Raw genomic sequence first — 26,218 nt, 5'->3', positions numbered from 1 at the left:
CCTTTCCCTCATTGGATAACTTTGGGCCTACCTACCTCTGCACCCGGCCGCCCCTGTGCCGCTGGGACTGAACTATCTGTACTCACCTGACCCTGGAGGACCCCTGAGTCTTAAACCAGAACCCTAACTTCACCAACCAAGTACTCACCTGGAAACCGGTAATTCACTTACCTGCCATTGGATAACATTGACCCATTTTGACTCGAAAATTTTCTAAGTGTGAAGTTTTGAAAACTGAAAATATAACTATAAAATCAGCCAAAGTCCGAATTCGAAAATACTCACCTGTGATCAGGAGAGAAGCCAGTGCTGTACCTTTCAGCCCAGTACTGTACCGCAAAAGTAATCCCTAGCGGGTTTACTAGTAACTTGTATTTTCTCCATAGGAACCCATTGTCTGCTTTTCTATGAAATTTCTTCTGTCTACTTTTGAAAACTGCAAATATTCTTTAAAAATTGTACGAAATACTGAAACGCAATTACCTACCTGTTTTGAGTTAAGCCCCCAGTGCTGACCCTAGGAGACTAGTGCTGGGTCACAAAAGTAATGCGATCGTACTTTACCTGTAACCTGAATTTCCTCCCATTGGATAACATTGTCAGAATCAACTTGAAAAGTTTCTAAGTGTCAACTTTTAAAACAGCTTTATATTCAGGAAAATTCATCACAGTAACTAAAACGTTTTTGCTAATCTGGTTTCAGCTTAGACTCCAGGACTGAATCTAAGATCTAGTCCTGGAACTACCAAAGTAATCCATAAAGTAATCAACTGTACTTTCCTATGAAAACCCCATTGAGCTCAATGCTAGAGTGTGTTTCAGAACTGTGTTGCTTATTATCTATCCTGTAATTATTGTGTGTACAAACGTATTGCTCCTCTGCAAAGTATTTACATGAGAGTACTCGTACCTTGAAAAGTATATTTTTATAACTGTTGGTTCTAAAAATAAAACAACAATATCTGAGGATATAACAACAATTGGCCTGGAGTTCAGTTTTTGAGTGTGTGAAACCTTTTGCTGACTGTTTTCTCAAATTCTTTATTTCGGCTTGAAAAAATGCCATAAAAGAGTCACAACACAGTTCATTATAATATACATTAAATCACATTTTTGATTGCATTTGTTATGGTTTAAAACATATGTGAGTTAAAAGAAAGAATTAAAACATGGAAAATAGGTTTCCCCAGTAAAATTTTCATCTGAGCACAATACATTACCCAGATACCAGCGGTCCTGATGGCATTACTAAGGCACATTTGGCCGTATAAGCTTAATTCTTTAGCATTACAGCTTTAGGCCTTTTTTCCTCCTTAGAAAATAAATTGAGTGCAGGAATCGGCTGACACTAAATACTATTGTTTGTGTTGTGTCTGTTTTAATTATTCTTAGGGCCTGATTGCAGTATCTTACTCCTATTAACAAACATAAGGGCTTGATCCATTTTCTTCTGGCCAGTGTGTAAGCTGGGCAGAAGAAAAGGATATGAAGGTCATCATCTTTCTGTTTGCCTTCACACATAGTACAGATTTCATCTGCCACTGAAACTACAGCATTGGGCCCTCTAGTCCAACGTGCCAAAGTTGTTTTAGTCAAAAGATTCCCGTATCTTAATTTTAAGAAAAGGGTTTTGGCAAGTGGGGGCTCAATTTCATCAAGGAAAGCCTCAAAAAGAGGCTCATCCTTGAAACTTAGAAAATTAGTCACTAGAGTTCCAGCATTGGTCATGTTTGTTACTAGGTTATACACAAAGCTCCAAAAGGCCCTTTTTACAACTAATTTTGGGTTCGGCGGTATACATTCTGGGTCATCCCAAAAATGGTTTAGGCCTATTTTAATAAGCCAAGTTTTGACATGTTTTAGCCAAGGTATAGTATTCAAATTATCCAGTCTCATTATCTCTTTTAACCCTTCTCTGTAATCATACAGTTCGGGAACCCGCCAAAGTCTAACCCATAGCATCAGTGGTCTAATTATTGTATAGTGGTCTGTTCTTTTGATGTTTAGATCCAGCTGTAGTGGCACTAACGGAGTGCCTCTTGGAACCCTTACCAGACTCCTCATAAAGTTGTTGTCCAAAACGGAAAAGGAGTCCTTCGACATGGGCCCCCAAATTTCTGCGCCATAAAGTGCTGCTGGTTGGTTGGACCTTAAATTTGAATAATTCAACCACTGGAGACACAGCCTTGCTAGTACTCCGGCCTTGTTTCCTAAGGATAGGTTTTACGTTCTGTGTGAATGCCAACTTACTTTTTTCAATTTGGGGCCTCCAAGAGAAATTAGAATCTAGCGTGACCCCTAGATATGAGAAATTTGGGACCGATTCCAGTTTCTCACCATTCAGAATTAAGCAGCCTTTTTCAGGTTTTGGTGGATTAAGGACCATACATTTTGTTTTTTTCCCATTGATTTCCAATCCTTTTTTACTACAATAATCACTAAAGGAATTGAGTATTGCCTGTAGACCTTTCTTAGTTTGTGAAATCAAAATCGTGTCATCTGCAAATAATAATGATGTTACCTTTTCACCGTTCAATTTCGGTGAATCATTTGCACATCCCTCTAGATGTACAGGGATGTCATTCACAAAAAGGGAGAAAAGTGTAGGGGCCGAAACGCAGCCTTGGCGGACGCCACGCTCAATAGGTATTTTTTGAGTCAGTTCCCCGTTTGGGCCCCATCGTACTCTGGCAAAGTTCCCTGCATGCAGTTCTTTTATCTGTGCTAACAGTCCGCTTGGGAGCCCTGCTACGCTCAATGTCCTCCACAAGAGGTCATGTGGCACTAAATCGAATGCTGCTCTCAGATCAACGAAAGCAACGTATAAATGGCCCTTCTTAATATGCACATATTTCCAGTATATGCAGCAAAATCTAAAAACGTGGTCGATTGTGCTCACTTTACATCGGAACCCAGCCTGGTATTTTGTTATGATTGCGTTTTCCTCCAGCCAGTCATTGACACGAGTTAAGATGTGTCTTGAATAGATTTTCTGGAGAATATCCATCAGGCTAATTGGCCGATAATTAAAAGGATCCAACCGGTCCCCTTTTTTAAAAATTAAAACAATTTCTGCCCCCCTCCAGCTTTCAGGGAAATCTAGACTATGGGATAGCTTGTTGCATAGGTAATTTATGTATGGTGCCCATACCTTTAAATCGTGCTTGTACAAGTCCCCAGGTATCTTGTCTAGCCCTGGCGCTTTACCATTTTTTACTGAATTTATTGCTGCCTCAGTTTCTCCTAATGTGAATACCAAACAATCTATGGGATATTCGAGGCACAGGGCATCGTCACCGGGGGCTCTTGGCATGGTGTCATACTTTTTGTAAAGGTTCGTGAAGTGATTAACCCCTGGAATCAATGAACTCTGCCCATTCCGGGTCCCTCAGGTTCTTGGACACTCCAGCTATGTTCCATGAAACTAAGTTCAGTGGCTTATTCTTTATGTTTTTGGCATCAGATGGTTCCCCAAGTGCAATTTCCCCGTTTGATGGCATCTCTATTGGCAGTTCCTCTGCCCGTGGTGCCGGATTTCCACAAGTCCAGGTTTTATCATCCTGGAAAATGGCAATATTTATGCTCCTATGTTCTGATAGCAGGGCGCCATGTTGACTCTCTCCCTGGTTACTTTCTCCTGCCACTACCGCTACCTCATTGCCTATTAATGGATTAACTGCGTCTAATTGTCTGATGTTTGTATGCGGTGTGAGGTCCTTTTTGTTTCTCATATTATTAGGGACTACTAAGTTTACTTCCGTGTCGATTTCGCTTTGTTTTGCCCTAGTGGGGGGTTTCAATCTTTGTGCTCCAATGTTAGTGTCGGAAGGGCGTTCGACCAAGTGATCCAGTCAGTCAACTGTTTCCAAGCAGCTGAAAGTATTGAAAGTTGGCAACCCCATCCACTGACTTGGGGTATTTTGCTGACTGAGTGTGTACAACAAATGCTTTACACTGTTCTCTGGTGCTGCCTTACTCCTCGACCAAGCTACCACTTTGGAGAGTAAGGTCAGTTCTGACTTTAACCTCTGCTATACCTCTGGGGTTGGCAAACTCTATACACACTGTACTTCCTTGTAGTCCAGTATATATAGAGCCACTTTCTCACACTGTTCGTCCATTATAAATTCAGGACTACTTTGCTTCTGGTGCTTGTCGTTCTGTTTGTTACAGTATAAATTAGGAACTATTTCACATTCTGTCTGATACCTGTAGCCCCGTTTGTGCAACTATACATTGAAGACTACTTTGCATTCTGGTACTTGTAGTTCTCTTTCTTACATTATAAAGTCAAGACTACTTTTCATTCTGGTACTTGTAGGCCTGATATCCCAATTAAACGTTCATACTAGAATGCAACAAAAAAGCCGGATAGCATAAAATACTTAAACAGGGACCTCAGAAGCCTGAGAGTTCTGCGAAGAGTTCGTGGAACAGAACTAATTGCCTCTGCTTTAGGTTGGCAGCACTTTAAAAATGTGAGCTTGCAGGCTGAGTGTTTTCTTGCACTTTCTTTGTCATTGAGAGGTTAGAAAAACACCAGCCATGTTGTATTTATAAACATCACGTGCTTCCGAGCCGGGGCTCGCGATGCCTGCCAAGCCGAACACATGGAAGACGCATTTCTCATTAGCTCAGCACTGGTTTTGGTTGTACCGGTTTCCGGAACAGGGAATGCCTTCCTGCTCAGATTTAACTTTAAATAGAGGCGGCGCTGCTCCTGCAGGCACATGCACGCTCCCGCGGCGCGCTCGGGCGAGAGAGGGAGCGAGGATACAGGGCGAGACGCTGCATTCTCCAGCTCACACCATCGCAGCCACGCACCGCGGGGTGAAGCTTCCTACAGATGTGCGGAGCAGCGCTGCTGCACAGAGGCTTTTTGGGTTTGAAGTACCACGAAATGTCCGAAAAGCTGTGTTAGTTTTCCGCCAAGAGGCTATTTCTCTATAAAATGCAAGGTGAGTTTTGGAGATTTAAAGATGTTTTCAGGACAGACCGCTTTGTCTGCTTCCAGAGGGTTTTAAAAAGTATGTATTGATTTCTGAATGAAGTGTTCCATAGCTGAATCACTGCAGCATTCATGTGTGTGCGTGATTATGTGTCTGTCTGCTCTGGAATGGCAGGGTCTTCGGCGTCAGTGATTCAGACGCCAGCTGTGTGACAGTCGACTGAGTCTGCGAGTGCAGAGGTGCGTCTGTTGATGTCCCACAGTCAGAAGCATGACGCGCATAAGATGTGTGCACTCTGTTGTCTGTCACAAGAATGATAACAACAGAAAGACAGAACGTGCTAGCGTGCTGCAAAGAAAAGAAAACATGCCGGGAATGTGTTTTGCGTGTTCTCGTTTTTGTGAGCGCAGCTGGAGGTGGGTGCGAGGGTGTCATGGCGCTGTGACCTAAACTGGGGAATTTGTTAAGAAAACATCCTGTACAGGTGGGGCTCCTCATAACTAACCCATTCCATATTTTTACTAATGCAGATCATGCTCGGTCTCAGCTTTTGAGACCTTCGGTTCTCTGTAGTGGAGTCCAGAGGTCATGTTGTTCCTTCTTTGTGGTTGATCATAAAAAGCTGTTCCCTGCATTAGATTTTTTTTTAACAGTGAGGCAAATTGCATGAGGGACGTCTTTTGTAGTCTTAAGTAGGCCAGGGCGACATTTTAATTTGTCAAGAGACATCTCCCCCTGGAACATGTCTCCTGCAGCTATATTGTGAGATATATTTATATATTTTTTAGGAAAGTGTGCACTCGCTTGAAAAAAGTCACAGTAGATACCGACAAGCCACATTTTTGCTCTAAAAGCGGGAACTTGGGAACATTTTATTGAATTTTGCAATTTAAAAAAAAAGTGCAATTTCACTCACCCGTAGTCTTAAATTGGGACGCTGGCCCCCACAGTCAAGACAATAGGGGAGATGACAAGCACACTATTTAAGCCTCGATCGTCACTTCCGTTGTAAAGGGCCTGTTAAGTGAATTTCTCCCTACCTTTGCTAAAGTACATACGTTTCCAGGACATTGGTCCGTTAAGAATACTTATGCCCAGCTGGTGAACTATTGATCCAGTGTTTTAAAAGTTGCAAAGTGGGGGGCAAGATGGTGTTTACACACGCGCGCACCCTTTCCCATCACCATGCTATCCCGCATCTGACTCTACCACCAGTTACATTACCACCCAGGGTGCATCAGCGCCTCTATTTACTTTGGTTTCAACATACTGCCTAAAAATAGGCTTCCCAGCAGCGGCTCAAAGGGCAAGGGGCTTTTGCAGCACAATACTCTTTATTCTGCACATTGCACGTCCCTGGCACCACCACACCCCAGTGTTATTACAAAAACATGCATCTGGCCGAAGAAACCCCAGCGTAAGCTTTCCAGGGCTTAGTCTGGGGCCTAGAAATCGGTTGACCGCAGCCCTGTGATGAGATAACTGCATGCTTTGGCAGACACATCATATAATCATATATGTCGCACGCTGTGAAGGATTACGAGGCGGCTATTTTAAGAATCTGGTACTTTTTTGATGTTTTGCAGTTAACTAAGTTGATAAAATGTGAACGTTCCCTTGTTTTTTTATGGTCAAGTCAATGATACTTTTATTTGATTTCGTAAAAAAAAAATCGTAAAAGATTGTAAAAACCCGTTGGCATCTCTTTTCAGTGCAACTGAATTTTGTGCACAGGCAAGCTGGAATATTTCATCTCTGTTTCATTAATAGTGACATTTGTATTTTGGGTTGGCATCCTTATTTCCCGCTTCCACACATGGGTCATTGTTGATTTCTGAATTAATTTCTGTGTACAGTGCACCTAATAGCTAAATAATGTAATATGTGTTGATTCATTATTCTTTTGAGCTGTAACATAGTTCTTGTGCATTGTAATGCATGCACTTGATTGGAGGCGGACTGATGCACCTAACCACCAATACCATGAGGCGAGAGCATGTTAGTTCTCTGGTGGTGTCAACTACAACTTTATGTATGTTTTAAAATATTGGTAACAATAGGCATTGCAGACAGCTGTGCTATGAAGCCAGACCTACAAATCCCCCCAGTGTCTTTGTTGTATGTATAACCATTCAGTTACTATGTTCATGTTTTAATATCTGGTAATAATACACAGTGACGCCCGTTCACAATGCGCATCCTTCTTCCTCTTAGAGTATTGTGGCCCTGGCTTGGAAGAATGTTCCCTGGTAATCTTACATCCAATACATTTTACAGTTTTACCAAAACTCCTGGTTATCGTGAAACACTCTTAATAGATTCCTTTTCTGGATTATCCATGACCTTGAGAGTACATCTGGCAATTGAAAGTCCCAGAGACTATCATCCTAAAATGGTCTACTCTCACAGTCTAAATCAGTGACAGGGGGCACTTTTGGGAAATATAAATCCCCTCAGGATGGGCAGGGCCTGAGGGTTCGGCGCAATAAATGAATTGGAGGGGCCATGCAGCCCTCCACCCCAAACCATTCCAAGGACCCAGGGGTACCCCATCCTCCGGGGCAGATATTGTCTTTACTGGGAGGGGGTGTGCAAGCCATTTTAAGGTCTCGGGGACCCCATCCCCCAAAGCCGTAGTTATTTTAATGGGGAGGTGAGTGTCCCCCCCTAACCAAACCAGGGTACGGCCTCAGGGACCCCATTTCCAGAAGCCCGCTGAATGTTATTTTAGGGAGGGGTTCATGGGGCTTGGTATGGCTCAGTGTTGGTGTCCCGGGGACCTCCTCCCTGGCACACTGTTCTCTGCCTGCGTGCACAGGGAAGACTTCAGTGCTCCCACTCGGTGGGAGCAAAATAAATGCTCCCGCTGGGTGGGAGCCCAAATCCTCCTCCCTGCCTGCAGTCTTGCGCACAGGCAAACACAGAATTGTTCCTGTCCTGCAGGAGCACAAACTAAAGCTGCTTCTGCCAGGTGGGAGCTAAGTCGGCTCCCACCGCACCCCGTATGGCTGCAGGCTGGGGAGCCAGCAGAGCTGTGGGGCCAGTGGGCCTAACTCTGCTGCACCCAATGTTTTTAAAAGTTGTAGGTGCCCTGGGTGATACAGGTGATACAGGGGCACCCAGTTAAGTTAAAAAAAAAAAAAAAGAAAAATGTGGCCAGCTCCTGGGGGGGGGGGTGCTCCAACAGAAAAGCATTTGGCTTCCCAGGTGGAACCCTACCAATTTTGGAAAAACAAGGAAAATGATCCCTGGGCACTGCGGCAGGGGTATTCTTTACGGTAAGGATAATTTCGTCCTTCCCGACTCCACCCTTCGGGCCGCAGATGTGAACAAATTAGGTTTCCAGTGGGGAGTCGGGAATGACGAAATTATCCTTACCGTGAAGAATACCCCTGCCGCAGTGCCCAGGGATCATTTTTCTTGTTTTTCCAAAATTGGTAGGGTCTGGGAATTCCAAGACTAACCTACAACCGGGTAAAACCGTGAGTTTAACACCATTTGGTATACATTCCCAAGGTTAGGGTACGCCTTAGGGTGCGTATACCACCTGGGAAGTTCAGATTTCTTTTCGGTCCTGATGAAAGCTTGGCTAAAGTAGCATTTTCAAAGCAGAAACATGTCGACCTTTTAACCCACATAGGACATATTTGACTCAAATTGATGGCCAATAATGTCCGATTCACTAGTTTTTATTAATGGTGGTCTGACTCTTTATTAAAATTCACTTTGAAGGACAGTCCGCCATTTTTAACTTCACTTTCACTTCATGTCTTGTTGAAACCTGCTCTGCTGTAACACAGGCGTGGTAGCATACCAGGGAGACATTCGGTCTCCCTGGTAAAATCCTATGATGAAGCATGTCATCAACTATGTTGATGAGTGAGGGTTTTATTTACAAACATTGAATGCTCTCTATTTAGTCAGACATACTCCTGTGTCCTTCCTTTGCGCAACTTAGTCTCTCATGAAACAGCGTGCTGTTTGTTGGAGAATATTTGTCCAGGTATTACTACCTTGGTTATTGTAACTTCTCCTTTTCTTTTTCTTGTCACTCCTTTGTTGTTCTTTAGTGTGTTGATTGGGGAATAGGAGTGTCCTCTATCCCTACCTCTCTTGTTGTTGTTGAGATATCTCCTGATAAAGCCAATAGGCCTGCCTTATATATTTTGGTGCTCTGATCCTTTGACAAAGCCAGTAGCATTACGCAAACTGCGTAGTAGCCTGTTCGCACTGTGCAAGATGCCGTTTTCAATGATTGCACAGTGCAGACAAGCATCCGGCACTGTGCAATCCTTGAAAACGGCATCTTGCACAGTGCGAGCTGTAGTCTTCTGCCGCTCGAGTAGATTTTTACTCTAGCGGCAGCTTTCTCAACGCTGACTGGTAGTTTCTCGCCGCGAGCATACGCGAGCGGTCGCAATGAGAAACCTGACCTCCCCGCGTTGAGAATCTCGCCGGAAGGTTTATTTTCCACGCTCAAGATCGGCAACTTGATGTTGCTAATCGTGAACGAGGAAAAAGTCTCGCGGGGATGTCATTTTGCTTGTTCGCGGTCGCCAACTTGACGTTGAGGACCGCGAGCAAGCAAAAAATGACCGCTGCACTACGCGTGTTTGCACTGTGCTACGTGCAATTCGCGTAGTGTGAAGTAGCGCAAACTACGCTAGCGTAGTGCTTTGCCCAGGGTTGTTTTAAACTTTAAAAAAAACTGAAATTTCTCAGTTATAGTCATCACAAATGCCTATAACTTGTGCCCAAAAGTAACTATAACTCACACACTCGTCATGCACTGCTTATACTCTCACATATTACTTCGTTCATGACATGTCCAATGACTGCATTGCTAACATCCCTAATGAGTTCTGAAATTACATAATTGATCACAACACTGTGCATGACAGGGCGTGAGTTATAGTTACTTTAGGGCATGAGTTACTGTTACGTGAGATAACCATAGCTGGTGACTTTCAGTGTTTTTTTAAAAAGTGTAAAATGTTATGTTTTACCTAACTATAACATCACTTTAACCTTTGTTTATTTCCAGTGTGTTTATATATGTTATAGTTAGGCCAGGCTTTCCATAGGAAGAGTGTGTTTTTGTTTTGTTAATAATTTTGGCACAGTTTGACAAATCTTCATGAAACTTTCCAGAAAAAATGTCCAACCACCTTAGCTCATTCCTGGAAAGTTTCAGGGTGATCTGTCAAGCAGGGGTCGAGAAAAAGGGGATTCCCAAAACGCAATTTCCATAGGAAATTTAGACAGCGCGATAGCCAAAAACAGCTGAAGGGAATTACACCAAATTTGGTAGAAAGCTAGATCTTTAGCAAGAAAGCATGCTTTTGTGATTTGGTGTAAATGCTTTTAGTAGTTTTTGAGAAGTTAAGGGTCAAAATATATAGTGACAGTTGGGCTGAAATAAATTAAATAAAAAATTCCATCTTCTGATTGGCTCAGTGGGCTTTTTTGGAGTGAGCGCTCTGATTAGCTAACATGAACAGAAATCTTGTGGTGGCTTTTACAAGTCTCAGGGACTTGGTCTCCTGTCCTGAAATAGTTTTAAAAAAAAGCATATTAGGGGGCTGGGTAGGGATACCCCTAGCCATTGTGGAGGGTTCCAAGAGAGGCCCTGGTCCCTCACTGGGCCAAAAATAAAACAAATGGTGGGTCACTGCTATCGGGCAGGATGGAGAAAATGAATTACCCCAAAACTGTGGGGTGGGATTCAGTGGGTGGAGAGGGGGTTGGCCACCCATTTTAGATTAGGGGCAGGGTCTGGCTGAACATACTTAGATATACACACTCACTTATATGGGGTTGTCCACCCATTGGAGATTGGGGCAGGATCTGGCTGCACATACTTAGATATACACACATACTTATAGGGGCTTCCAGTGAGCCCTCCTCATCTATTGGTCTGTAAATTTAATTCACATTTTGCTTCCACCCACTACAACATAGGACAGTCCACTTCAGCCACTCGCTAACTTAAGGGTTAGTGGTAGCATTCTGAACTTTCACAAGAGCACATGCGCACGCACACAAAACACATTTCCCAATAATACCAGGAGCTAACATGGCAATGTGTGCTTTTTGAGAATAAAAACATGTTATTTCTTTTTGACATTGTGTGTTCTCTTTAATTGATGAGCTCCTTGTAGTTTCCCCCCAAAAAAGGCAAAAAAAGTATTTACAAAGCCACGAGGTGGGAAGCCAACACCAGACCTATTGGCTGTGGCACTTCTTGTTTAGTGACACAGTTAGTAAAATATTAACACATTAATTTGCAGGTAGCTAGCAGAGACCGCCTCACCTTAAAGATGGCTGGTAATGGGTTGGTGACATCACCCTTTGAGATTCTGTATGCATTGCAGCACTCTTGGAGGATATGCTAATGAAGCTGATCTTGCGCAAATCATTCAGTTTTCTGTTGGTCTCTTACTCCTCTGACTCTCCCTTCCAGTACTGTAGTTCTACACAACCGAGCCCCATACGTCTGTCCAGTGCTTCGTATGGTGATTGGTCACTCTTTGCAGACAGAGGTTGATCTACTTGGCCTATATGGAGCAGTTGTATTCCGTTTCATCACATCCCTGTATTGTGGAGCACCAGTCCACCACAATATAAATACACTGCACCCGATCAATACATTAGACTAAGAATACAGACTTTAAAATGAGATTTCATATGAGGTAGGTTGTATGAAAATTCTATTTTTTCCCAGTTTTTCAAATATTCATAATCCCTTTGAGTTTAAATTACTTAACAATTTCCTACTATTATATGCCTCTCTAAACTCCTATAAACATTCTAGATTTAGACCAGTCTCCTATCGGCATGTTTTCCATAATCATGGGCCGGGCAGTGAGCAATCTGGTCATAGACATTTCAGCAGTAATGGACTCAATAGACCTGGTGGGTGTTGCCTAGCCAGAAGCATATGGTCTGTGCTGAACTCTGTTCTTGCTATTTTACTATAATTAATGGCAGCAGTGACTGTACTGTCACCCTTTTGGTATCATTTGCCCCGTGTAACATTGTCAACCATAGCGTTCTAATTGGCCATCTCACTGTGTTCACACGACATAGATAGTCAGGGCTTAACACCTACTCCCATTTAATGCAGTCATTGCGTCTGTCCTTTAGTCCACTGACCAGATCTTGTGGTTTCGATTTTCTATATTGCATAGGGAACTATGGTTTATTGCTTTCACACTTTGTGACTCCATCAAGTCCATTAATAACTGGGTTGTAGAACAAACGCAAACTGAATACAGATAATACCAATATGATAATTGTAGATGAGAGGAAAAACCCGGAACAAAATATTTTTGGGTCATATCCTGATTAGAACTTCCATAGTCCCATTTCAGCAATATGTAATCTGGGAACTAAAATGAATAAATACATCATGTCGATCTGAAAAGTAGTTTTGGTGATTATTTAATGTTTTGACATGTACAAAATTAGCACACCTTCCTATTCCTGCCTTATGCAACAGAGTCTTCATTATCAACCAGCCAAGTCCCTGTGGCAGTGCCTTTCTCTTGGTAATAACTCACTCTAACAAAACCTTTCATGCAAAACAGATGGAAACAGCAGAAAACTAATCCGAATGCCTCTTCAAAATCTGCTTCACCCTTAAAAAAAACTAAAGTACACATACCTCGAGCCACCATCTTCACAAGAACATTGCAACCTGCTTCGGGTTTTCATCTCCAACAAAATAATCTGATGAGAAGAAAATCAAGAACACTCCTACCCAGTCTAACTACAAAGCATCTCAGACTTTAGCTCAGCATTGATTTCAGTTGATCTAAAGGTGACCAAAGCCTCTATCCACTTTATCTCCCCATCCCATAGCTACCTCATCCACCTCTTCAACAGAATCCCAGAGTTGCCAACTCCTGCCATGACTCTTTAGGTTAGTACACCATTCCAGGACAGGCAGTTGGCTACATTGGTAATAGTCTGTAATCCCTCATCACCCCCTGTCCCCAGGATAATGAAATACTGACTGAGAAATAGAACTAACAAGGGGATTATCTAAAAAATGCAGTATGGCTTCCAGAGTGGGATGGAAACAACATAGCAGTGCCTAAATTTGGCTCTGATCATGGGCAAATACATGAAGGCAAAGAGTGGCTCTATCCACCATGCCTTCATGTCCTGTGCATTTGATACTGTGAACAGGGGGAAATTGTGGGCACTAATGACAAAAATGGGCTTTGAAAGTGCACTAATCCTGCTCCTAAAAAGGCTACATACTAACAGATCTGTTTCCATAAGATTCAGACCACACGGGAAAAGGACGACGCCTATTGCCTCAACCGAAGGAGTTCTGCAGGGGTGCATTTTAGCTCCTTTTTCTTTTTTTAATGTATACAAATGGCCTGGAAGCGTTTTTTTACTAGGCAAGAAAATAGATTTTCCTCGCATTAAAGATCAGCCAGTTCTGCTGCTTTCGTATGCGGACGATACTGTACTCATCGCCTTGATGGCCAATAGCCTCCAAACCTCCCTGGAGGCCTTACAAATTTGATGGCGGCATTAGACTTGAGGTTTAATTTCTCAAAGTCTTACATACTGGTATGCGGCCCAAAAAAGACTACAACCAGAAGTTTTAATGTAAGGGGTAAGTCCATTGAAAGGGTGGAACTGTTTACATACCTGGGGGACATGTTTAGCAAGGATATGAAATTGGGTTCCCTGATCACGGCTAGGGCACAGCAAACAGTAGGGTAGTGGAGAGGCTCTTTAGGTTTACCTGTAAGTTAGGCCACAAGCCAGTACCCGAGTTTGTTACCTTATACAAAGCAAAATGTATGTCGGTTGCATCGTATGGTGCGGGTGTGTGGGGCTATCAAAGAAGTCGCTTGCTACAAGTGGTAGAGAATAAGTTTATAAAACGTTTGCTGATGATTCCAAGCAGCTCTGCCACCTCATTTTCTCATCGAGAAGTGGGGATGGAATACATAGAAGATTGCATTGGCGCTGCCCCTTCTCTTGTGGGCAAAAATGTGGTCTCAGAAGAGTTACAGTTATCCAGGGAGATCATCGAAGACCGTATTAAATTGGATAGGTCTGTGAAGAACCCCTGGCTTCGGTTTGTGAGGGATAGGTTATCCGAGATTGGGTTGGGTGAGTACTTTGACACCCCATCGAGTATCCCCTCAAATGCGAAAGGTATAATTAAAGAGGAGTATAGTGTTTGGGCAAATTTGCGTCATTCAGAACTGGAGGTACCCGGCCCTAGCTGCCCTTTCATGCCCAAACAGCAATATTACCTATCCTTTACCACGAACAGCCAGATGCGTTTTCTTTTAACAAGAACCCGCCTTAGCACTTTGCACTTTTTGGAAGCGTTCCCTAAACATTCTGGGTGGATGGACAAACTTATTTCTTGCCCATGCGACAATAGTACTACCCAGATCACCTTGCACTTTATTCTTTTTTTTTTTTGTGCACTTTATAAAGAACCAAGGAGTAGATTTCTGGTACCCTTGCTAATGAATATGCGCCCATATACAATTATTGAAGGGCACAGATATTTGCAATCACTGATCAATTCTGTTATTTGCACTGCTGTGTTAAACTTCATTAAAACAGCAATGGGCATTAGGAAACGCTATGAAGTGCAGTAATTGGGTGGGGAGATTTATTTATTTATCTTGAGTTTTACATAGCGCTGGTTAGACTTGTGGGTATCCGAGCACTTTACATAAGGAACAGCGAGTTGCAAGTTACACATTTTACATAGGTTACACAATGCAGATCAGAGTTACAGGTAAACATGTTACATTTGTTAAAAGCAATCAAAACTAAGTAACCAAAGAAAAAGAGCAGAGTTACAGGAAAATTCCTCATGGGCGGGGTAGGGAATGGAGAAACAGGGAGAAACTGTGCCCAATGTCGGGCCAATCTCCTCAATAGCTGAACCAAGCTGCTCCACCGGGCGTCGGACATAATGCTCGAACTCTGCTGTCAGGATAGTGAACAGGTGTACTCAGAGAGTGTCAGAGTAGCGCAGGGGTGTGGGGGTGGGGGGGGTGAGAGATCATGGAACAGGAACACAAGGAACAGTGACAAGAATTACTAGCGAATAGCCTAAAAGGATATCTGATGAAACCACAATAGCACAGTAGTATGCATTGCTTGTGTGTTGTGGAACAGAGAGAGGGAAAGGAAAACAGGAGAGAGCAGTGCTGATAGTCAGGGTAGGTAGGAGAGGTAAAGTCCATCAGGGGGAACCAAGCAGTCAGTGTGAAAGACAGAGAAGCCAAGAAGATCTATGAATAACAATGTCCAGAGTCCGGCTGGGTAGGTGACGGCCCAGGGGTCCAGACTTCTCTGTAGCTGCTTAGGACATCTCCTCCGGGCAGCGGCTATGGGTAATTGGTCTCCGAGGGAGGTACAATCAGTTTCTGTTTCTGCCCATGGGGCATCGTCAGAGTTCCACAGATTATAGCGCTGGCTGGACCCAGAGGTAGCAGAGCACTTTACCAGAGGAGTGTAGAGATCCCAACCCCCTCCTGGCCGATCACACACTTTCACTTGTATTTAGCAGCTGATAAGCTTCAGGCCGAAGGGGCGTTATGTTTCGCCGCGATCTTGGGGCCAGGCAGGCTTGTGGAATCCCATGGGGGCCCCCCATTTACCGACATACCGTGTGGACTTAACGGCGATGTTTTGATATTAATCCCAGGGGGGCTCACTCCACCTCGCCAAGCCCCCATGCACGCTCCCACCTGTTAGATTTGAGGAGCGGTGCAATAGTCTTCGTCACAGCCTCAAGGACACAGGGCCGACTGTGGATCTCGTTCAGGGCTCGGATGCAGCCAAAGTTAGTCTCCTCCTGGACCAACGCATGTGAGGGCAAAAGCCGCGCAGCGGGATGGACTTGTGGGGCTACACACCCTCGTCTCTAGGGAACGTCCGCCCGATGGAATGTTCAACAAGTGGAGGGTCCAGCGCTAATTTCACTCTTCAGAGTCTCCGCGCAGCTACTCATGGTCATGGTCAAAATAGCAGGCACCCATCGAGGATGAAGGTTGGAGGGAGGGGCTTAGGGTCCCGCTGCTCCTCCAATGCAGTCTCTCGGGGGGCCACTCATTGATTATGCGGCCCCGCTCAGTTACACAATTTGAGCGAATACGCTCCGGTCCAGGTGCCATTTTGAGGCACGATCATCTGGCAATTTTTTGCTGATTCCACAGCAACGGCGCAGTTTAGTGTGACAGCGCCCACATCAGCAGACGCTCCCAGAACTCTGATGTCGGGAGATGAAATGATTTGTATTTATTATTTCAAATAGGTTCGAAATTCAATGGCCATTATTACACCTATGTGTAATTATGATTTTAGCTCGTAAAGGAACTTTTATCTTTTTTAAATAAAAATGTTTTTTAAATATGTATGTTGAAACTTTTGTGGCAGTGTGCCGAATAAAGTTAATTTAAATTGACTGGGAAACATCAACAGGATTCGATCCAAAACAACCACTTGTGCACTCATAGATCCATATTACACCTAAAGCACAGTTCTGAATAATCCTTCTTAGATATATAGGAATGTGTTCGGGAAGAGCTAAATAAATGAAATGCAGTGTGTCTTGGACCTTTGAGTGACTTGGCTTTGTCGATCATGGCATCCTTAAAGTCACCTTTGTGCACCCCTATTTATCCAGTGAAATTGGACTCCTCAAACTCCGACTTTTTTTCTAACAGTGAAGGGTCCAAGTGGACCCTTCACCGTTAGAAAAAGAGTCGGCGTTCCATACGAACACGGGATAGAATTGAACCTCCCCCTGATGAAGGGCTAAACCAGCCCGAAATGCATTGGGTTATGGATGAAAAAATCGTTATGCATCATTATATCATGATTTAAAGCATGAAATGTATCTCTGAGAATGAAGTGTTCCCGGATGACTAAATAAATCCTGCATTGCTTTACCATAAGGAAAACATTGTGGATTTGAACTTTTCTCCAAGAATCAATGTTAATGAGCTTGTTATATGAATTTGAGGAGTCCAATTCCATTGGCTAAATAGCGGTGCACAAAGGGGACGTCTCCCTGGCAGGAAGACGCTTATGCTCTTTAATATTATTTACACGCCCTGTGGATCTGAGGGTGATACCCTTTGTAGCACGCACAATCTTAAGACTTTGATATACAAAGGAATATAAACCAGGAGTGCAAGTACTCATTTCAAATTTTCGCTTAAAAAAATCCTTCAAGTCACCTCAGAGACTGGTTAAAAACACTTTTATTTAGCTTTCTTTTGGCGCATCTTGTTCCAATACACGCAGAATAGAAGATGGACCCTTTCTACTCACCCAGTTACTATTTATGCCATCAGCTACTTCACAATGTCACACTATCACCCATTCACATTTTCACTTTACATACATGCTCTCCCTAGTGTCATCAAGCCCTTTCTATCAATCTCCAAATGTATACAGAGATCTAGCAACGAGGCACACCTTCTTTCCGGCTCAGGTAAGGGTCCAAAGGAGAACTCTTTCACCATGTGATTTACCTTCCGCTTTAGAGCAAACCAGGGCCGAATCATCAACAATAATTCAGCCCTAAATGCCAAGGAAGCAAAAGTAAGCTTTTTGGCACTCTGCAAACAAGTATCATTCCTTTTCATTTGCAGGAAACAAATAGAGATGCCCTTTTGCAAAAAAAAATATGCCTGTATACTAAGCATTCTTTGTGACTCCAAAGCATGCCTTACTAAACAAATAAGTGGGCAAGACAATATCTGTAGCCATCGCAGCAATGTTTCTAAAATGATAAATTATCTACTTTGGCCTATCTTTGGGCAACACTCACCTGGCCCACAATAATTCCAAAACTGGACGATGCCAAAGCAGTGTACATCTGCATCCTAAACCTTCCAATTGCTAAACTGTAAAGCATCCAAAACAAAGGAGCCCATTTGGCACATAATCTGTATCTCTGAAAACCATGCTTACGTCACCTAAAAACATTACACAGTTCTTTCCAAACGACATTAAGAACCGGATCTTCCAGATCTTCACCAGCCTAAGAGCTAATTTAACTGGGGATGCACTGCTGTTATTGCCAAAATGTGAAAGACAAAACCCAGGCCAATGCAGTACTATGGTGCAAGGCTGTATTTTGTCGAATTCTCTGATTCTGTACTTGATAGTATAGCCGAAATTGCTGCAATTCATGACCCTTCTCCTAAATCTCTATTTTGATTAATCCCCTTCTACACATCCTGCTGTAACACAGATCAGCCACAGCTTGTTCACACTCTCCATTTCCTTCCTGTGTTTGTTCCTCGGGCCTCCCCACCATACTTTCCCTACCTTTTCCACCTTCTCCATTACTCTACACTATTACGTAGGTTTCTCAAAATTTACTTTGCAAACGCTCAAGTTTCTCGGTGTGAGAAGTCCAAGAATCCCCAACGATGCAATATCCTTCAATGACATTTCATGCTGGGGGGACATAAATAACTTGGGCTAATTGCTGTTTCCATGTCAATGAGCTAGCCCTGATCCCTCAATGGGATGGTTTGCGAAAGGCGATTTGCATTGTCGTGCTCTCACCCACCCATATATTTGGGCCACATCATTCATTTTAATGCACAACGTCCCACAATAAATTATTGAAAAGGCGACACAAGAATGTTTTTGTTAGGTACTATCTCGGTATTGTCTTGTTTATGTCTTTTTTATGTGTTACAAATTCCACACTGGTAGGCAACCAGTGCACTGAGAGCACAGTGACGGGCAGTATTCCGGTTCCCCACGAAATATATATATATATATATATATATATTACCTACTGGCGGTCGCCAGTAGGTAGTTATAGTTAGGACCTAGTTTCCATAGGAAATCCGCAACATTCTATTGGGAGTAACTTTGGCGCCGGTGGACGAATCTTCGCGAATTTCTCAAAGAAGATGGCCCGCTCCGCTCTGCTCCTTCCCTGAAAGTTTGGGGGGGATTCGTCAAGCAGGGGCCGAGATAAAAGGAGGGTCCCAAAACGTGTTTTCCCCATGTTAATTTCCATAGGGCGGTTGGACTCACTTTTAGCCCGAACGGCTGAATGGATTTCCACCAAACTTGGCAAAATTGTAGGGACTGGTAGCCCGATGTGCCTTTGCTATGTCTCAAGATATGTGCTCCAGTGGATTTTGAGTAATTTAGGTTAAAAAAATATATATATCTATAAGCGCGCCCCGGTACGCGCACCGGGGCGCATACCAGCGCGCAACGCGAGTTCGCGAGCGGAAAGCTGATTGGCTCTCGGGTGTCTGTCAACATTCCAAACAGTTCGGAGCGGCTGCCATCTTGTGTCTCGGTAGGATCGAGACACAAGAGGTGGCAAAAACAAATGGGGAAATGAACAAAAGGGGGCAGGGTCGATTTACGCGGGGGGAGCGCCCGGTACGCGCACCGGGGAGCGTACCATGGAAAAAAAAGAATGACCGTTTAAAAAAAATGTAGCATTTTTTTTATAAATTGGAGGTAGTTCTAAAAAAACGTTTTTTTAAATTCTTTTTGTTGTTTTATATTTTTTTATTGTTTTTTTGAACATTTTTTACTTTTTTGGCTTTTATGAACAATTTTATATATTTTTTGTAGTTTTTATAGGGACAAACAAAAAACAGGGAATTGTAAATGGCTCAACTGGAGCAAAAAAAAAACAGGAACAAATTAAGGTTTCTTTGGGCACTTGTGGTTATCACCAGCATGGTTGATGAGTGTAATACTTTGCTCACCATAGGTAATTGTTTTTCCACAAAATATACAAACGATTTTGTATCCACCAAACTTGGTTTGGATGTTTGGGACCATCTCCCTTGTCTCTGGACCCGATGGAGTGGGTTGTTTACTTTGGGAGGTGCTGCGTGAAGATTGGGGAAGATTTCTGGACAGTTCTCTCACCTCTGCCGCAGAATAGTTGTTGGGATGCCTGCGTTGCATGTGGCGAATCATGGTGTAATTACCAAAAGAATACTTTTTTGTAGGGTTCCCCCTAGAAAGTTCAGTGCCACAGATCAGACAAGTCACTTTTGCCGCATTGACTTTCTTTTGGCCTCTTGGGAATTTAAAAAACTCCCACACAATGTGCTCTCTTGGTTTATAAGGGGGATTGTCTTCAGGTAGGAAGTGCCTTCTCTCCTCCTCTTCTTCTTCACCACCAATGTGGTGTTGTGGTGGTCCTTGTGGTGGTGGTGGTGGTGGTGGTGCAGATGCTCCAGCTGATGCTGCTACTGTAGCCATTTTTCAATGAATGGAAACAGGTCTTCCTCACTCAAAGAACAAAGTGAGAATGAAGAAAAAAGGTGGGGGCTTTCATCATTTGGAAAACAAAACTGTTCTGAACCAATGAAAGTGTTATTTTCAGGTCACATGACCCAGGCTTTCATCATTTGGAAACCAAAAGTGATCTGAACAAATGAAAAGTGTTATTTTCAGGTCACATGACCCGACGCGCTTACGCTACGCGCCCGGGGACGCACCCCGGGGCGCGCCCGGGGGCGCTTGCGTTGCGCGATCGTATGTGCTCGGGCGCTTCCGGGTGCGCTTACGCCGTGCGTCATAAGACGCATCACGCGACTACGCGATACGTCACGATGATATTTTCGTTCGCGGCAATAGCACTAACGGGACGCGCACCGGGGCGCGTCGTAACACTGCGCTTACCGGTGCGCTCACCGGTACGCGCACCGGGAGCGCACCAAGGCAAAAAAAAAAGGGAAAAAATATACATAAAAAAATTGTATTACATAAATATACAATATAAAATTCATTATAAAAAATATTATATTTCATACAAAGAGATTTGCTATTAAAAAACCTTTGAAATTCACTGAAAAAACATAGGTTTGAGGCCCTATATATAGTTAGGAATTAGCATTTACAAAACCTATGAAATTCACTGAAAAAACCATAGGTTTCACACCAGTTATAGTTAGGAATTAGCATTTAAAAAACCCATGAAATTCACTGAAAAAACCATAGGTTTCACACCAGTTATAGTTAGGAATTAGCATTTAAAAAAACCTATTAAATTCACTGAAAAAACCATAGGTTTCACACCAGTTATAGTTGGCTGGAAATTTTACTCGCATAAAACCATTGAAATTCCCACGTTATAGTTAGTTGGACTCACTATAACTTGCGCGTGCAAGCACTGCTGATGACGTCACATATTACATCACTCATGACATGGTCAGTGACATCACTCATGACATCCCTGATGACACCATCCTTGTGACAGAGTGGCAGACCTCCTTTCACTGTAATGTAACCCTTGAAACACATATTCAAAAATAGAAACTAACATTTTCAAAAAAATGGAGATACCCATACCAGTTACAAAAACCAATTCAGTGATTCCACCATCTATATAGACATCCACTCATTCACCAACAGTTCTATATTGTCACTCATACATATACTCACTCATCATATGTAGTGATACACCTATACATCCTGTTACATACCGATACTCATCCATACAGTTACTCACACACATACTCACACATGCAAATAAACTATTGAACATCCATTTATTTGCATATACAGCTATACACACACTACCACCTTACTTCTAATGAAACTTACACATACTTACTCTCTTAAACAATCACTTATAGAAACACATACTTATTTAAACAGGAACTCTTACAATCTCTTACTCTCACATATACTCACTTATATACATCAATATTCACATATACTAGATTAAAACATATGTAGTTACTGATAAGGATACCAGTGAGACAGTCATTCACTCACTAACACACACATATACACACTCATCCACCCATACAGTCCTGCACATATGCTGTCTTCAAAACGCATACAAACAGTGAGTCAGTCATTGATGCATCTATGTGCTAAGTAATACCCCCACCAAACCATACAGACACTCATACTGATACTAAAAAAAATCTAATAACCCATATACACACACATGTAGCTACTCCTCAACCCATGCAGCCACTTATACACTAAGTGAAACACTGATACATATATTTAAATATTTAAACATTACTCGCTAATATATGTATTCAGTAAGATACACTTAATAAGCCAGTTAACCAATCAATTAAAAAAAATCCATGTAAACACTTATTTAAACATTTATTCATCCAACAACTTTTACATATACATATATAACACATATTTATTTTTCAGAAAGACACACATTCACTGGATGGTGTCATGAGTGATGTCACTGACCATGTCATGAGTGATGTAATATGTGACGGCATGAGCAGTGCATTGCACGCGCAAGTTATAGTGAGTCTAACTATAACGTGGGAATTTCAATGGTTTTATGCGAGTAAAATTTCCAGCTAACTATAACTGGTGTGAATCCTATGGTTTTTTTCAGTGAATATATATATATATATATATATATATATATATATATATATATATATATATATATATATATATATAATTATACTTATCATCTTACTACCAGATGTAATGTACTGCGATGTAAAAGCACTTCTGATTTTAAAAATGACCAAATTACATTCAGTGCATCACCTGCCAGACAATACCATCAGATGCCCCTTAATGCAATAATTTAGCTAGCTATTCATCAAATGCCAATCAATTCCATGGTACACACAGTAATGTCATAAATATTTCCAGTACACCAATCTACTATAAGCCAGTCATGCCATGATCTATCCAGTAATGATATTCTATACTCCCACAAAAACACAGAAAAGGGTGTACAGCCCTAACACCCATGTATAAAAGCCATCACTGCTACCTTGCGACCATAGGCAGAGAATTATGAATTGCTCATAGTTGGGCGGTTGAGACATTTAGCCATAGAATATATAATTTGTGCAAAGCTCAAGACAGCTAGTAGGGGCTTCAAAGTGCAAAACCACTAGTATGGTTTGCTCTCAATGAACCATTCTTATAAAGGACCAAGACTGCTAAGCGGGATAGCCCTCGGTTACCCTGTTTGGCCCTGGAAACATTTGATTGACAGAACAGTGACTCTTTCACAGCCTCTGCAACTACCAACCCATCTAACCTTCGGCCTAAGAGGACAAGGGAGGGCTAAGTACTCGAAGCAATGTAACATCTGAATGGAAGCAGCCAAAATCACCTGCCAAAGACATTGATTTTTTTTGTTGGTTTTTTATTTCAAATTCATTTAAGTGCCTCATCATGCAACCCTGCACATTTCCTTGCCACATCTACTACTCTGTATAACATAATTCCTCTGCCCACATCATGACACACACCTCGACACCACAACACCCGTTACCACATTGCACACTAATATAAGCACTTCATAAAACAAAAAAAAGCAGCATATCTTCTCATCAACAGCCCTACCCACACCACATATAGGCCTAGATTTACTATGAATTTGCGTTGGGGTTGTGTCACTTTTTTGGCACAGCCCAACACAAAATCCTTTTTGCCATTTGCCAAGCTGAGCCAAGCAGATTTGCGTGGTTTAGTAAGTACAACGTAACACAACGCAGTGCATAGCTCTACTTTGCTTTATTTAGTGTCGCGTAGGCATTACATGGGCGTTCCCATGCACCCAGCCATGTATTTTGACACAAACCCAGATTTACAAAGACTTGTAAACCTGAGTTTGTGCCAAAATAATGCACCTATCAGACAGGCTTAACTTGGGGAAATATCCCTGTAAATATGGAGCCTTTCTGCTCGCTATCTTTCCCACAATTCAGTGCAGCGATGCACGAAGTAATAGTAAATGCGCCATTTAGTACATATAACCATACACACTTCCTGTTTTTCCCCCATCCTGCGCCCCCCTTCACACCTCCTTCTCTGTGTACCCTGACCACGGCTATTCTTTTTTTGTTAAAATATTTTTGGGGGGAGGGCCAGCCTGAAAAAGTGTTTGCATGCACTTAAATTTTTTTTAAGCCTATCTAGGATTCTAGATTGGTAAATAAAAGAAAATTGCACCCACATTATATTGTAGGCATGCACATGTGCTCGCTTACAGAATGATGGGACCGTCCAAGGCAGCAGCATCATCACACTTTTTTTTTTTGTGGTCATACTAAACAGCAGCATCAAAAAACATTGTTTTTTACTCCCAAAAAGCACTGTTAAGACCAGTAGATCCCAAAGGCGAGACCTATTGGCTTTGCCAATGTTTGTTTTCACTTCCTCACAACTCAGGCAGCGTGTTCTATGACCAGACTTCATCTGAGTATTCACCTTAAGGTTGAGGATTCTTTCTGCTTTTTCAAGGTCAATATGAAGTACAAACTATCTAATGCCTTTCCTTGAGGGACTCGTAAAGAAAAGTATGAGACATCTGTGACTGGTTGAAGTATATCCTAAGTGAAAAATAACAAATCCCGTGTATCTAACTATCACGTGAAGTATGTTAGGTTACAGGTTTTTTATGAGAGAAGCAAAGCTTGTGGACGCAAATATTATGGATAGGTTGCTTAATGCAATTAGCTGGCCTGCCACGACAACAGTTATTTATTAATTCAATATACATTAAAAATGACTATTACCTGCCGCCTAATCATTCTTATAGCTTTGGGGTCCCGAAATCGTTTAAACTGTCACACTTGGAGTGTGGTGGTTAGTAGTTGTGCTGTTACTATCATTGGCGGTACAAAGGGGGGTGGTGATGGACGGAGTATCTGAACCAATCAAACACTCATACCCAGTCAACAGATCTGGGTTTACTCCATCGCCGTTCTTTAGCCCACTCTGCCACCCCAGTTCAGACATGGCCATATGCAGATCAGTCTGACCCTGTGTCTCATGGGAACAGTCCAGCCCGAACTGCCAAGCCATGCCTTCCCTGGACCGGAATCAAGCTTCCTAGGACCGGTTTCTGGCATTACAGCTGTCTTCAGCCAGGCTTACATGAATCCAGTGGCAAAGGGAGCAAGGGACTCACATCTGAGCATACCCTGCCAATTTATGGCAAACAAAGCGGTACAAAAGGGGGGGGTGATGGACGGAGCATCTGAACCAATCAAACACTCGTACCCAGTCAACAGATCTGGGTTTAATCCATCACCATTCTTTAGCCCACTCTGCCACCCCAGTTCAGACATGGCCATATGCAAATCAGTCTGACCCTGTGCCTCATGGGAACAGTCCAGCCCGAACTGCCAAGCCATGCCTTCCCTGGACCGTAAACAAACTTCCTAGGACCGGTTTCTGGCATTACAGCCGTCTTCAGCCAGGCTTGCTTGAATCCAGTGGCAAAGTGAGCAAGGGACTCATGTCTGAGCATATCCTGCCAATTTATGGCGAACAAAGCGGTACAAAAGGGGGTGGTGATGGACGGAGCATCTGAACCAATCAAACACTCATACCCAGTCAACAGATCTGGGTTTAATCCATCACCATTCTTTAGCCCACTCAGCCACCCTAGTTCAGACATGGCCATATGCAAATCAGTCTGACCCTGTGCCTCATAGGAACAGTCCAGCCCCAACTGCCAAGCCATGCCTTCCCTGGACCGGAAACAAGCTTCCTAGGACCGGTTTCTGGCATTACAGCCGTCTTCAGCCAGGCTTGCTTGAATCCAGTGGCAAAGTGAGCAAGGGACTCACGTCTGAGCATACCCTGCCAACTTATGGCGGACAAAGAGGTACAAAAGGGGGGGTGATGGACGGAGCATCTGAACCAATCAAACACTCATACCCAGTCAACAGATCTGGCAGTTCGTGCTGGACTGTTCCCATGAGGCACATGGTCAGACTGATTTGCATATGGCCATGTCTGAACTGGGGTGGCAGAGTGGGCTAAAGAACGGTGATGGATTAAACCCAGATCTGTTGACTGGGTGTGAGTGTTTGATTGGTTCAGATACTCCGTCCATCACCACCCCCTTTTGTACCGCTATGTTACTATCATTGGCAGCATGGCAGGGTCAATGTGTGGTTCAAGCTGCAGTGGACTACTGAAGAGATCTCTGGCACTTTTTTTTTTACAAATTAAGCACTGCAGCAACGTATCCACATTATAACCGCTTATTTCATATAGTACTTCTGCTGTTTATAAGCACTCCATATAACTGGCGTTACTGTTGCCCAATTGATGGTCCCCATTTTACCTACCATTGAAGGATAGAAGGCCGAAATGTAAGGATTGGAACCCATTATCACAGCAAGTGTCCAGTGTTAACCCACTAAGCCAAATTGATGTTTTTTTTGTTTTACATATGCATTCTAGTATTGCTATTGTGTGTTTTTGGACATACCCGTGTAAATATTGTCTATATA

At 42.8% G+C, this 26,218-nt stretch overlaps 1 protein-coding gene across 10 annotated transcripts in view; it reads left to right on the top strand.

Annotated features, from left to right (window-relative positions):
* The window catches only part of KIAA1217 (KIAA1217 ortholog), a 1,321,668-nt gene that overhangs the window by 977,021 nt on the left and 318,429 nt on the right, over positions 1-26,218 (top strand). The window contains exon 1 of one of the 10 annotated variants that reach the window (XM_078663451.1): positions 4,706-4,958. The exons of the other annotated variants lie outside the window; for them this stretch is intronic. The gene's annotated coding sequence lies outside the window, so the exon portion shown is untranslated. Of the gene's footprint in view, positions 1-4,705; positions 4,959-26,218 lie in introns of those variants that run through there. 10 annotated transcript variants of the gene reach the window in all.

Source organism: Lissotriton helveticus, chromosome 10 (assembly GCF_964261635.1).
Source record: "Lissotriton helveticus chromosome 10, aLisHel1.1, whole genome shotgun sequence".
Taxonomy (NCBI): Eukaryota; Metazoa; Chordata; class Amphibia; order Caudata; family Salamandridae; genus Lissotriton; species Lissotriton helveticus.
The sequence above is the reverse complement of the archived record's forward strand: the minus strand, read 5'-3'. Positions and strand labels throughout refer to the sequence as shown.